We start from the raw sequence: 12,636 nt of genomic DNA, 5'->3' as shown, positions 1-12,636 counted from the left end.
TCTCTCCCTGTATCTGCAGACTGTCACATTACAAAGTCCAGGACTATGTGTGAGGGTAACGCTGATGTTTGGGGCAGCTCCTGCCAAGGTGCAGTGAGGAAAGACCCACAGTCTGCGGGCTCCCTGCCGAAGGTAAGTGTGATCCCGTTCTGACCCTCCTACTGTCTCAAATACATGTCAATATTAATATTGAATGTATGAGATTCAAATTTCAATGTTTTCTTTGTTCATTGATACGCAGCTGAAAAGAACTACACTGCATTTATGACTATGTATATATACAAAGAGATTTTTAACGAATAAAGTATGTATTTGATGAAAAAAGATGGCGCCTCGCTCATCAGCCTGTATGAGGTTGAAGGATATTGTACGTGGGATGTGCTCTCCAAAATGGGCTTTAGCGAGAGGAATTTTACGATTGAATCCGACTGCTCTTCACCAACATTGTTTATGTAGCCTCATACAATCGATAAGTGTCAGAAAGGCAGACAGGACTGCACATTCTCTCCTGCCTTGTTTGGGTGCTGGATGGAACCTTTCCTGAGTCCACCAGGAAAGGTGTGAGCCTGAGTGGGGTGACTATTCCAGGCAGCGGATGGCTGTAGGTCAAAATCTTCCTGTCCATAGGCAACATTGACGTTTTATGTTCAGATCAACCTTCATTGTGCAGACTCATGAGCATCTGGGACCATTTGACAGTCCACAGGAGCGAAGGTAAATGGAGGCAAGAACGAGACCATGTTCTTTGGGAACTGGACCAACTCACGCTTTATTTCCTTCATCAGATTACCTGAAGGAGCTGGGAATATGCTTCAGAGTGAGTGGGGCAAGCACAAAATCTTCGAAGGAGCACACTGCCAAAGTTAAACAGAGATTGACGTTTTGGGAGCACTGATCCCTGTGGATTGCAAAAAAACGTTTGGTCACCAGGTGTGAGGCACTTTCTCCTTGTTGTTATACATGGCACACAGCTGGCCTATCCTGTGAAAATGTGCTGTTTCAGTGATCTGGCCATCCACCACTTCATCTGAACATTGAATTAAATATTGTATGTTGTCATAGAGTCATAGCGATGCACAGCATGGAAACAGACCCTTCAATCCAACTCGTCCACGCTGACCAGACATCCCAATGCATTCGAGTCCCACCTGCCAGAACCCGGCCCATATCCCTCCAAAACCTTCCTGTTCATATAACCATCCAAATGCCTTTAACATGTTGCAATTGTACTAGCCTCCACAACTTAATATGGCAGCTCATTTCATACACGTATCACCCACTGTGTGAAAACGTTGCCCGTTAAGTCTCTTTTATATCTTTCCCCTCTCACACAAAAACTATGCCCTCTTGATCTGGACTCCCGCACCCCAGGGAAAAGGCTTTGCCTATTTATCCTATCCATGACCCTCATAATTTTGGAAACCTCTATAAGGTCACCCCTCAGCCTGCGATGCTCCAGGGAAAACAACCCCAGCCTGTTCAGCATGTCCCGATAGCTCAAATCCTCCAACCCTGGCAACATCCTTGTAAATCTTTTCTGGACCTTTTCAAGTTTCACGACATCTTTCCAATAAAAAGGAGACCAGAATTGAACGCAATCTTCCATCAGTGGCCTATACAATGTCTTGTACAGCCACAACATGGTCTCCCAACTACTATACTCAATACTCTGAACGATAAAGGAAAGCTTGGCAAATGCCTTCTTCTCTATCCTATCTACCTATGACTCTATTTTCAAGGAGCTGTGAACCTACACTCCAAGGTCTTTTTGTTCAGCAACACTTCCTAGGAACGTATGATTAAGTGTGTAAGTCCTGCCAAGATTTGCTTTCCCAAAAGGCAGCACCTCACAATTATCTGAATTAAACTCCATCTGCCATTTCTCAGCCCATTGGCTCAACTGATGAAGATCCTGTTGTAATCTGAGGTAACCTTCTTCGCTGTCCACTACACCTCCAATTTTGGTGACATCTGCAAACTTACCAGCTGTACCTCTTATGCGCGCACCCAAATCATTTATATAAATGATGTAGTGGATCAAGCAACGAGCCTTATGGCAATCCACTGGTCACAGAACTCCCGTCTGAACAAACAACCCTCAACCACCAATATCTGTCTTGTACCATTGAGCCAGTTATGTAACAAAATGGCTAGTTCTCCCTGTATTCTTTGGGATATAACCTTGCTAACCAGTCTCCCATGGAGAAGGTTGTTGAACGCCTGACTGAAGTCCACATAGATCACATTTACCGCTCTGCCTTCATCAATCCTGTTTGTTACTTCTTCAAAATGCTCAATCCAGTTTGTGAGACATGATTTGCCACCCACATGCCATGTTGATTACCCCTAATCAGTCCTTGCTTTTCCAAATACATGTACATCCTTTCCCTCAGTACTCCCCCCAACAACTTGCCCACCGCTGATGTCCGTCTCATTGCTTTATCCTTACCACCTGGCTTCTTCCTACCATCTTTCTTAAACAGTGGCACCATGTTAGCCAAACTTCAGTCTTCAGGCATCTCATCTGTACTCACAATTATCTGAATTAAACTCCATCTGCCATTTCTCAGCCCATTGGCTCAACTGATCAAGATCCTGTTGTAATCTGAGGTAACCTTCTTCGCTGTCCACTACACCTCCAATTTTGGTGACATCTTACCAGCTGTACCTCTTATGCGCACACCCAAATCATTTATATAAATGATGTAGTGGATCAAGCAACGAGCCTTATAGCAATCCACCGGTCACAGAACTCCCGTCTGAACAAACAAGCCTCCACCACCAATATCTGTCTTGTACCATTGAGCCAGTTATGTAACAAAATGGCTAGTTCTCCCTGTATTCTTTGGGATATAACCTTGCTAACCAGTCTCCCATGGAGAAGGTTGTTGAACGCCTGACTGAAGTCCACATAGATCACATTTACCGCTCTGCCTTAATCAATCCTGTTTGTTACGTCTTCAAAATGCTCAATCCAGTTTGTGAGACATGATTTGCCATGCACATGCCATGTTGATTACCCCTAATCAGTCCTGGCTTTTCCAAATACATGTACATCCTTTCCCTCAGTACTCCCCCCAACAATTTGCCCACCGCTGATGTCCGTCTCACTACTTTATCCTTACCACCTGGCTTGTTCCTACCATCTTTCTTAAACAGTGGCACCATGTTAGCCAACCTCCAGTCTTCAGGCACCTCACTTGTAACTATCGATGATACAAATATCTCAGCAACAGGCCTGGCAATTACTTCCCTAGCTTCCCACAGAGTTCTAGGGTACACCTGAATAGGTCCTGGGGATTTATCCACATTTATGTGTTTCAAGACTCCCCCCATCTTACTAGTTTAAATCCTCCCGAGCAGCTCCAGCAAATCTCCCTTGCAGTATATTAGTTCCCTTCCAATTTAGGTGCAATCCGTCCTTTTGTACAGGTCACTTCTACCCCAAAAATGCTTCCAAGGATCCAGAAATATGAATCCTTCTCCCGTACACCAGCTCCTCAGCCATGCATTCATCTGCTCTATCCTCCTATTCCTGCCCTCACTAGCTTGCAGCACCAGGAGTAATCCAGATATTACTATTCTCGAGGATCTCCTTTCGAAATTCCTGCCTAACTCTCTGTAATCTCCCTTCAGAATCTCAATCTTTTCCCTTTCTATGTCTTTGTTTCCAATCATGAAGGTCGATAACATGGAAACAGGCCCTTCAGCCCCACCGCTCAATGTCTTCGACTTCCCTATCCTGCGATAGCTGTTGGCTATCAAATTTATCCGCAGCTCTCATGATTTTACTCGATTAACACTTTGAAAGAGTGACTTGTGCTTTGGGGATCGGTGGACAGACTGGTCTTGTCTCTGCTGGACTTTAGATGAGTTAAGGATGACCTGATCAAAGAGTGCGAAGTCCCTAATGATCCTAACATTGCGGATAGGCAATGGATGTTTCTCCTTGTTGGTGAGTTCAGACTGGGGACACGATTTGAAGAATAGTGTATGGGGGTGGTCTCTCGTTTTGGACAGAGATGAGAATTGTGTTTTTAGGGCTGTGCAACTTTGGAACTGGCAGTCACAGTAAGTGATCGAGGTGGGGAAAATAAATATTTGTAAATTACAGGTAAATTTATTCCGCTGCATAACATGAATCTAAGGTTACTCTGATTAGATGGGAATGTGGAGCTGTAAACGTAAACTCACCAGCTATAATATTCTGAAATGCTGGAGTAGGTTCTAGCGAGCAATTCACCTACTTCAGTTCCAATTTCATGTGTTTCTGTGAAATAACTCGATATCTGAATCTTTATTTTTATAATTAACAGAGATAACGTTGAACCCTCCTGTTTTGTACTTGTGTGTGTATGAGGGCGAGAGAGAATGTTTCTAATTGTGTTCCTGGGTATGTAGATGTGAGACTGTTCATGTTTGTCTGCATGTGTCCCTCTGAGCACAAAGTCTGAGTGTCGATGATGCATGGTGTAACTGTCTATGAAAACCTAATCTATCCCTGCCCCAGGAATAATTCACAAAACAAACAGACTCCTGTACATTCACACGCCCTCCCACAGTCTCTCACACTCAATACCAAACACCCACTGATCTCATTGTATCACAAACGACTCTATCATATCCACATACTCTGTCAAACTCAATTTATCGCACGTAGTCTCTGAAATGATGCAGCAATCATCCTCACAGTCACACCACCCCACTCTTATTCAGTTATTTCCATTAAATCACATTGCACTGTAGTCACACACACACAACAAGCACATTCATGTCCTTGCACACTAAGTCACTCACACAGACGTAATCACATGCTCTGACCCACTGTCATGCACACTTGTTCAGAGACACACCGTTCCACAGTCACACAATTTGAGCTGTTCTACCATATGGTAAAAAGTGAGGACTGCAGATGCTGGAGATCAGAGCTGAAAAATGTGTTGCTGGAAAAGCAAAGCAGGTCAGGCAGCATCCAAAGATCAGGAGAATCGACGTTTCCGGCATGAGTCCTTCTTCTTTCAGCTCTGTTCTGCCTTATGGTCAAACACCTTGACTGAAGGGTTAATACCAAGGGGCAGACTTTTAAAGTGAAAATTAGGAGTATTTTAAAAGTGAGTTTGAGGATTAGTTTCCTACCAGAGATAGGTGGGCACTTGAAATTCACTGTGCGAGAGTGTAATTGAGACAGGAAACTTCTGAACCTTTAAAAAACACCTGGATGAGCACATGTAAAATTCAAGGCTCTTGGCCTTGTGTGGAAAGTGAGATTAGTATAGGGATGAGTGAGGTTTTGGTGGAAGACTTGATGGGGAGAATTGCCTCTTCTGTACGATATTAAGCAATGATTGTGTGATATCACATTCCCAACATTCCCAACAGAATGGAAGCATTCTCTAAATTCACTGTAAATATCGTTGTTAATTCTCTGCATTCTGCTTTGTTAGATTCCTGGTTCTAAACGTCCACATGAACAGTTTTCATTATCTGGGAGGGGAAGCTTGAGCCTGAGCCAGTTGGGTGAATTTCCCGTGTTAATCTGACACACAGATTTTGCAGAAATCCTAATAATGGCTTGCAGCCAAAATTCCTGAGAAACTGTGTGTGTACGCATGTGTGCATGCCGGTTGCACAGGTGTGTGTGTGTGTGTGTGTGTCTCAAAGTGAATGAATGCGTGTGCACTGCCAGGCCTTTGCATCATAAGAATGCAGAACTTTACACAAAGTTAGAGTACTTCCTGTGCTTTGTTAGAGTCAAGTTAACATTAATGCAAGATTTCTGGCATCGCCAAGAATATTAGCAGGTGCCAACCAGGTGCAATAAATGATCCCATAATTGCTTATGACATTACTCAATGCATTGTCCTGTGAGAAACAAAGCAGCAGTCAGTACCAATATATTCCACTGTCATTCTTAGGCGAAACAATATCATTAAGTGACAGTTAATTGAAGATTTTCTTTCATTAGCATGATGCCACAACAGCAATGACTAAAAGAATGGCCTATTCAGCCTTGGCAAAATATTCCCTACACTTTGGGTTAATCTTCCCTTCTCCAGGTTTAATGTTTGGGGATTCATGGCCTGAGCTTTGTAATTTTCTCCCTGATGATCCAGCTGCACTGAGGTGGAAAGCCATCTCTTGTTTGTTAAAGGACTGCCACTAATTGTTTTGACAAAACTAACGTATGATCTCATGTAATCTCAGGGCGATAGCTTGATATATAAAGGAAGCGAAATTAAGGATCTCAGATGGATTCCACAAGGAGCCAGGGAACGTGACGGAATTTTCTCATTCTTAACGTAAGAATGGTAACAATTCTCCATATAAAGAACATCTGCTATCCTGTTATTGCAGCCTTTGGCGTTCTTGGTAAGGCAATGTTATTTTTCTTCGTGGACAGTGAAGGTCATGGTGCTCATGTCAGAAATTTCAGGAATAGTCCTCATTACAGAGACGCTTATCCATCAGAAGGAACTGGGAAAGACAGACTCGGTGATGCACATTTACTGTGTGGCTCCTCCAGGATGAGTATCAACAAAGAAAATCAATCCTGGGAAGTTAACGCAATGTTTGTGTCCAAACAGAAAGTTTTGTTGGAATCAAAATGTTTAGCAATTATCTGGAAATAATTTAGACATTGCCATCAATGAAATATAAAGATTGTTAGAAGAGCACCGATATTAAATTTTTAATGTAGTTTTGTTATCAAAAGAAACTGTCAGTGCCATTGGTCTACATTATAAAAAATCGTCTTTGGGAAACTCAATGTAAAATCACCTCTGACTATGACGCAAATATTTTCTGTGATATCTATTTCTCTTCTCTCTCCTTCTTACAGCAAACCTACTGACTATCGTCATTCTCTCCAGTGGAAATTGTGGACTTTCTAAATGTATCTTGGCTTACATGATTGCCATGGCAACTGCAGATTTCCTCGTGATATTTTTCAATGTCATTGTGTATCACATTTTCAGTTATCACTTTCCACATTCGTTTCTATCCTACACTGCTGTTTGTAAGTTCATTCTCTGTGTTAATCCTGCCACATTGGATATGTCTGTGTGGTTCACTGTCTTTTTTACAATTGATCGATTTGTAACGATCTGTTGTCAGAAGTTTAAATCAAACTACTGCACAGTGAGAACTGCCACTGTGATTTTAACGACGCTGCCTGCCCTGATTTCTTTGGAGAACATACCCTTCTGGTTTGCATATGAACCCAGCCGAATAATTTCCAAAGTTGCCTGGGGCTGTCGCTCCCATATGGCCTTTTATACTTTGCCTGCAGGTGAGGCCTACTCTTGGATGAAAAGTATTTTAGTAGCATGGCTGCCTTTTTGTTTGATATTACTGTTTAACACTTTGACAGTCCAGCGTATTATAGTGACCGGCAAAATCCGTAGGGGACTGCGGGGTCTCAGCAATGAGAATAGCACCAACCTAGAGATGAAAAGCAGAAGGAAATCAATCGTGTTACTGTTCAGTGTCTCAGGCAGTTTTGTCGTATTGTGGCTAACAGCAGTCGTTAACTTTTTAACCAGCAAACTCACCACAACAGCATATTACCGAGGGGATCACACAGCTCCAACATATATTGCCACAGAGTCTGGGTACATTCTCATGTATTTAAGTTCCTGTACAAACCCATGTATTTATGTAGCCACACAAACCAAGTTCAGGGAAGAGATGAAGAAGATGATGAAACTTCCTTTCCTGTTGATTAAAAAAAAAGTTAACCCAAAACTTTCTTCCCAAACTCGGTAAATATCAACATGTGTTCTCACTCAGAATAGCCTATTCTGATGTGGCTGAGGATTGCACTTGTGAAAATTAAACGTTCTCGAAATACATTGTTTCAAGCTGTGTGCCTGCTCATTTCTCAGGGTGAAATAGTCGTCATGGTATTTACCTTGCGTCCAGTCAAATCATTGTCACTGTTTTACCTGCCAGGGTCTAACATCACAACAACCTCTTTTTATTCAGCAGCATCGCTTTTTTAATCCTGAACAGTAGTTCGGCCTCTGAATTGCACAGCCTCACCTCCATTTTCCAGATGGAGGGGACTGACCGCTTCTGATTCTATTCTGACCTGCACCTTCTGAAAGAGGGATTGTTAGCTGGTCAGCTAGTTTATGATGTACAGTGATGGTTTCAATTCCTGTCACTGACTGAGGTTCAATCGCTCTCACTGCCTGAGATTACCAAGAAGGAATCTCTGCCTCAATCCAAGGTTGGGAAAAAGAACCAGGAAATAATGTCTGTGTCAGTCTAACTGTTACCGTAGGGGAAAATATTGCTACACTGCTTTTTTCAAAGGAGGTTGTTGCAAGATATTTCGAAATGAAGCAATGATAGCAGTGCTTTATGAAAAGCAAAACATGATGACAAAATAGTCCATAACCTAGGAGGACAAAGGATGGCCTGCAGATGTTTTGTGTATGAATTTCTAAAGGCCATTTTATAATATTTCCGAAATAATGTTATAGTCCGTTCTCACAGCACATGGTGACAGCATGAATGTACTAGTTTAGAGTGAGAATTGAGTCATGATGAGAAACAGATTGAGGGAAAATGGTCATTTGCAGGTCACTAAACTGTAACGGGAGATCAGTGCTGTAACATTCATAATCACAAACTGTAGTCACACTAATACAGAGTCAAGAAAGAAAGTAATGAGTCGAACAGTAAGAGTCTCCATCAGGAAGATATAGTTAAGCAGAGTTAGCAAAAAAAAAATCTGATGGAGTATAATGCTGTGCATTTTCAATCTCATATTCAGCATAGACAAGCAAAATATTCATTAACTGAAGAAGACTGGGCGAATGTTGAGATGCAGTGCAGTCATGGTGACCTATATAAATAGAAAATTGTTATCAGACAAGTACATCAAACAGTTGGAAAGAGAAAGAAAAGCTTTCATTTCGGAAACAGACCTTCAGTATTGACCAACTGTAGTCACGAAATTATTTATACCAGCACTGAATGAACTGTTCCAACATACAATCAGCTCAAAGATTTTCCAGTGCTTCAGCTGACACAATACTACAAAACAGCCACTAGATGGCCGACTTGGACTCTTCATTGGTTCGGTGGCGGGGGATGGGAGTGTGTCATGTCAAAACTATATATTAAAACGTCTATTGTATTATGTTTATGCACATAATGTGTAGATAAACTGCTGATTTAATGACATTCTATAAATAAAACATTTTATGTTTTATGCAGAAAACTTAATATACAGTAAGGCTCGCTTTCTTATGGGACAAAACTTAATCTCTTTTATTCCAAGTCAGACAGTCACACATAATCATTATCATATTGTTAATTACAAATTTCTCTGAGTAACTTTGTTTAGCCACGTACTGCCTTTGCTGTTTGAATTCATGTCATGGTGGACATCGAGTGAGTCAAGGGAAACTTAACAAAGAGCGAAATTCACAACTCAACTTGGAGGAGTCTGTTTTGGAGGAGTCCCAGCACAGAAACAGATAAGTGAATAGTTTTAAGTGTAGCCTTGCTGTAAATCAAAAAGAGTGAGTACAATGGGTTCTTGAACATATGTTTTATTGAGATCTGACTCTTAATTAAAATTTAAAAATTTAAGCCATAAGTATGAAGTTAGCCTGCAGCAGTGTTTTGTAGGACGGTGCTAATTTCTGGGTCTGTAGATGTGGGAGTTTCAAGAGATTATACGTGTTACTGAGCAATAAATCGGCAATAAATAACTTGGGTTATGAATCCTATCAAATCGAATAGATCGGACGGAGCGACAGTTAAACACAATGAGGCATTTACAAGAGCAACGGGGTGTGATGGATGAGAGTAACAGGAAGGGAGAAGGATCTCAGATACAGTCAGATAGATGTGTTAACTCCAGGAAAGGTAGGAGAGGTAGGCAGGTAGTGCAGGAGCCTTCTGTGAATCTCCCCATCTCAAACAAGAATAGAAAATGGAGGCAGGGATGGATTCTCCGGGGAACATACCACGACCCAGTTTCTGGTATTGAGACTGGCTCTAATGGAATGAGGGTTACCTCGGTGTCCCAAACACAAGAGGTCGATTGTGTTAGGGGATTCTCCACGAAGAGGGACAGACAGATGTTTCTGTGGTCAGCAGCAAAATATCAGAATGGCGTGTTGCCTTCCTGGTTCCAGAGTCAAGGATGTCTCAGAGAGGGTGGAGAATGTTCTGATGGGGGAGAGGGACCAGCAGAGGGTCATTGAAGACATTGGAACCAATTTCATAGGATGGGAAATTGATGAGATTCTGAAGGATGGATATCGAAAGTTAGCCAGGAATTTAAAAAGTTGGTTCTCGAGTGTGGTAATATCTGGAATACTGCCGGTGCTACAAACTAATGATGATAGGAATTGAGGATGGAGCAGATGAATGTGTGGCTGAGTAGTCGGTGTATGGGTGAAGGATTCATAATTTTTAGGTTACTGGGATGTCATCTGGGAAAAATGACCTGTACAAAAAGGATGGATTGCATCTAAATTGGAAGGGGACTAATGTACTGACAGGTAGATTTCCCAGAGCTGCTTGGGAGGATTTAACGTTATAAGGTTGGTAGGAGTGCGATCAGGGAGGTAGTGAGGAAAGAGATCAATCTGAGACTGGTACAGTTGCGAAAAGAAGCAAATCAAGCAGTCAGGCCAGGCAGTGACAAAGCAGAGAACAAGGTAGGACTGATAAATTAAACAGCATTTTTTTCAACGCAAGAGACCGAACAAGGAAGTCAGATGAACCCAGGGCATGATTAGAAACATGAGACTGGGATATCATAGCAATCACAGAAACATGGCTCAGGGATGGACAGGACTGGCAGCTTAATATTCGAGGATACAAAGGCTACAGGAAGGACAGAAAGGGAGGCAAGGGAGTTGGGAGAGTGGAGCTTTTTTGATAAGGGTTAATAAAACCCTCAGCTGTACTGAGGGAGAATTATTTCCAGAAATACATCCAGCGATGTTGCTTGCGTGGAACTGAGAAATAAGAAAGCGATGATCACCCTACTGGAATTGTATTCAACACCCGCCACCCCCCCACCCTCCCGAATAGTCGGAGGGAAATTCAGAAACAAATTTGGAAGGAGATTTCAGTTATCTGTAATAATAATAGGATGGTAATGGTAGGGGATTTTACCTTTCCAAACATAGCCTGGGACTGCGATAGTTGTCTGTTGCCGTATGTTTTCATACTGGTACAGAAGGTGAAAACCTGACCTACGCTTGGGAAATATGGGGAAGACAGGTAACTGAGGTGCCAGTGGGGGAGCACTATGGGGCCAGCGACCATAATTCTATTGGTTTTAAAATAGTGATGCAGAAGGATAGACCGGGTTATAAAATTTGAAGTTCTAAACTGCCAGATGCCCAATTTGATTGGTATTATGCAAGAAATTTGTAAGGCTGATTGGGAGCAGATGTTCACATGTTAAGTGATCGCTAAAAAATGAGAAGTCTTCAGAAATGAGATAATGAGAATTCAGAGAAAGTATATTCCTGTTGGGTTGAAAGGAAAGGCTGGTAGTGTCGGGAATCTGGATGACTCGAGAAAAAGAAGGAAGCGTATGCCAGACTTACACGGGACAGATCGAAAGAATGCTTACAGCATAAAATCAGTAGGAATATACTTAAAGGGAAATCAGGAGAGCAAAAAGGCGTCATGAAATAACTTTGGCACATATAGTTAAAGGAGCATCCAAAGGGTTTTCACAAATGCATTAATGACAAAAGGGTAACTAGGGAGAGAATAGGGACCGGAGCTGAACATGAGTTGCTGGAAAAGCGCAGCAGGTCAGGCAGGCATCCAAGGAGCAGGAGAATCGACGCTTGGGGAATGAGCCCTTCTTCAGGAATGAGGAAAGTGTGTCCAGCAGGCTAAGATATAGGTAGGGCTCCCTACCTTTTATCTTAACCTGCTGGACACACTTTCCTCGTTCCTGAAAAAGGGCTCATGCCTGCTCCTTAGACGCTGACCTGCTGCGCTTTACCAGCAACACATGTTCAGCTCTGATCTCCAGCATCTGCAGTCCTCACTTTCTCCCAGAGCACAGGGACCCTCAAAGATCAGCAAGGCTGCCTTTCTGTATAGGAACAGAAGATGGGAAGATACTAAATGAGCATTTTGCATCAGTGGTTACTGTGGAGAAGGACATGGAGGATATAGAATGTTGGGAAATAGATGGTGACATCTTAAAAAGTGTCCATATTACAGAGGAGGAAGTGCTGAACGTCTTAAAACAGATGAAAGTGTTTAAATCCGTAGGACCTGATCAGAAAAGGGAATAGGGATAACCCTGCGAATTACAGGCCAGTTAGTCTTACTTCGGTGGTAGGTAAAGTAATGGAAAGGGTACTGAGGGATAAGATGTATGAGTATCTGGAAAGACACTGCTTGATTAGGGACAGCCAGCATGGATTTGCGAAGGGTAGGTCTTGCCTTACAAGTCTTATTGAATTCTTTGAGGAGGTGACCAAGCATGCGGATGAGGGTAGAGCAGTGGATGCAGTATACATGGATTTTAGTAAGGCATTTGATAAGATTCCCCATGGTAGGCTAATGCGGAAAGTCAGGAGGCATGGGATAGAGGGAAATTTGGCCAATTGGATAGAAAGCTGGCTAACCGGTCGA

The sequence above is a fragment of the Chiloscyllium plagiosum genome, chromosome 16 (genome assembly GCF_004010195.1).
Source record: "Chiloscyllium plagiosum isolate BGI_BamShark_2017 chromosome 16, ASM401019v2, whole genome shotgun sequence".
Lineage (NCBI taxonomy): Eukaryota > Metazoa > Chordata > Chondrichthyes > Orectolobiformes > Hemiscylliidae > Chiloscyllium > Chiloscyllium plagiosum.
This window is presented reverse-complemented; position numbering follows the sequence as displayed.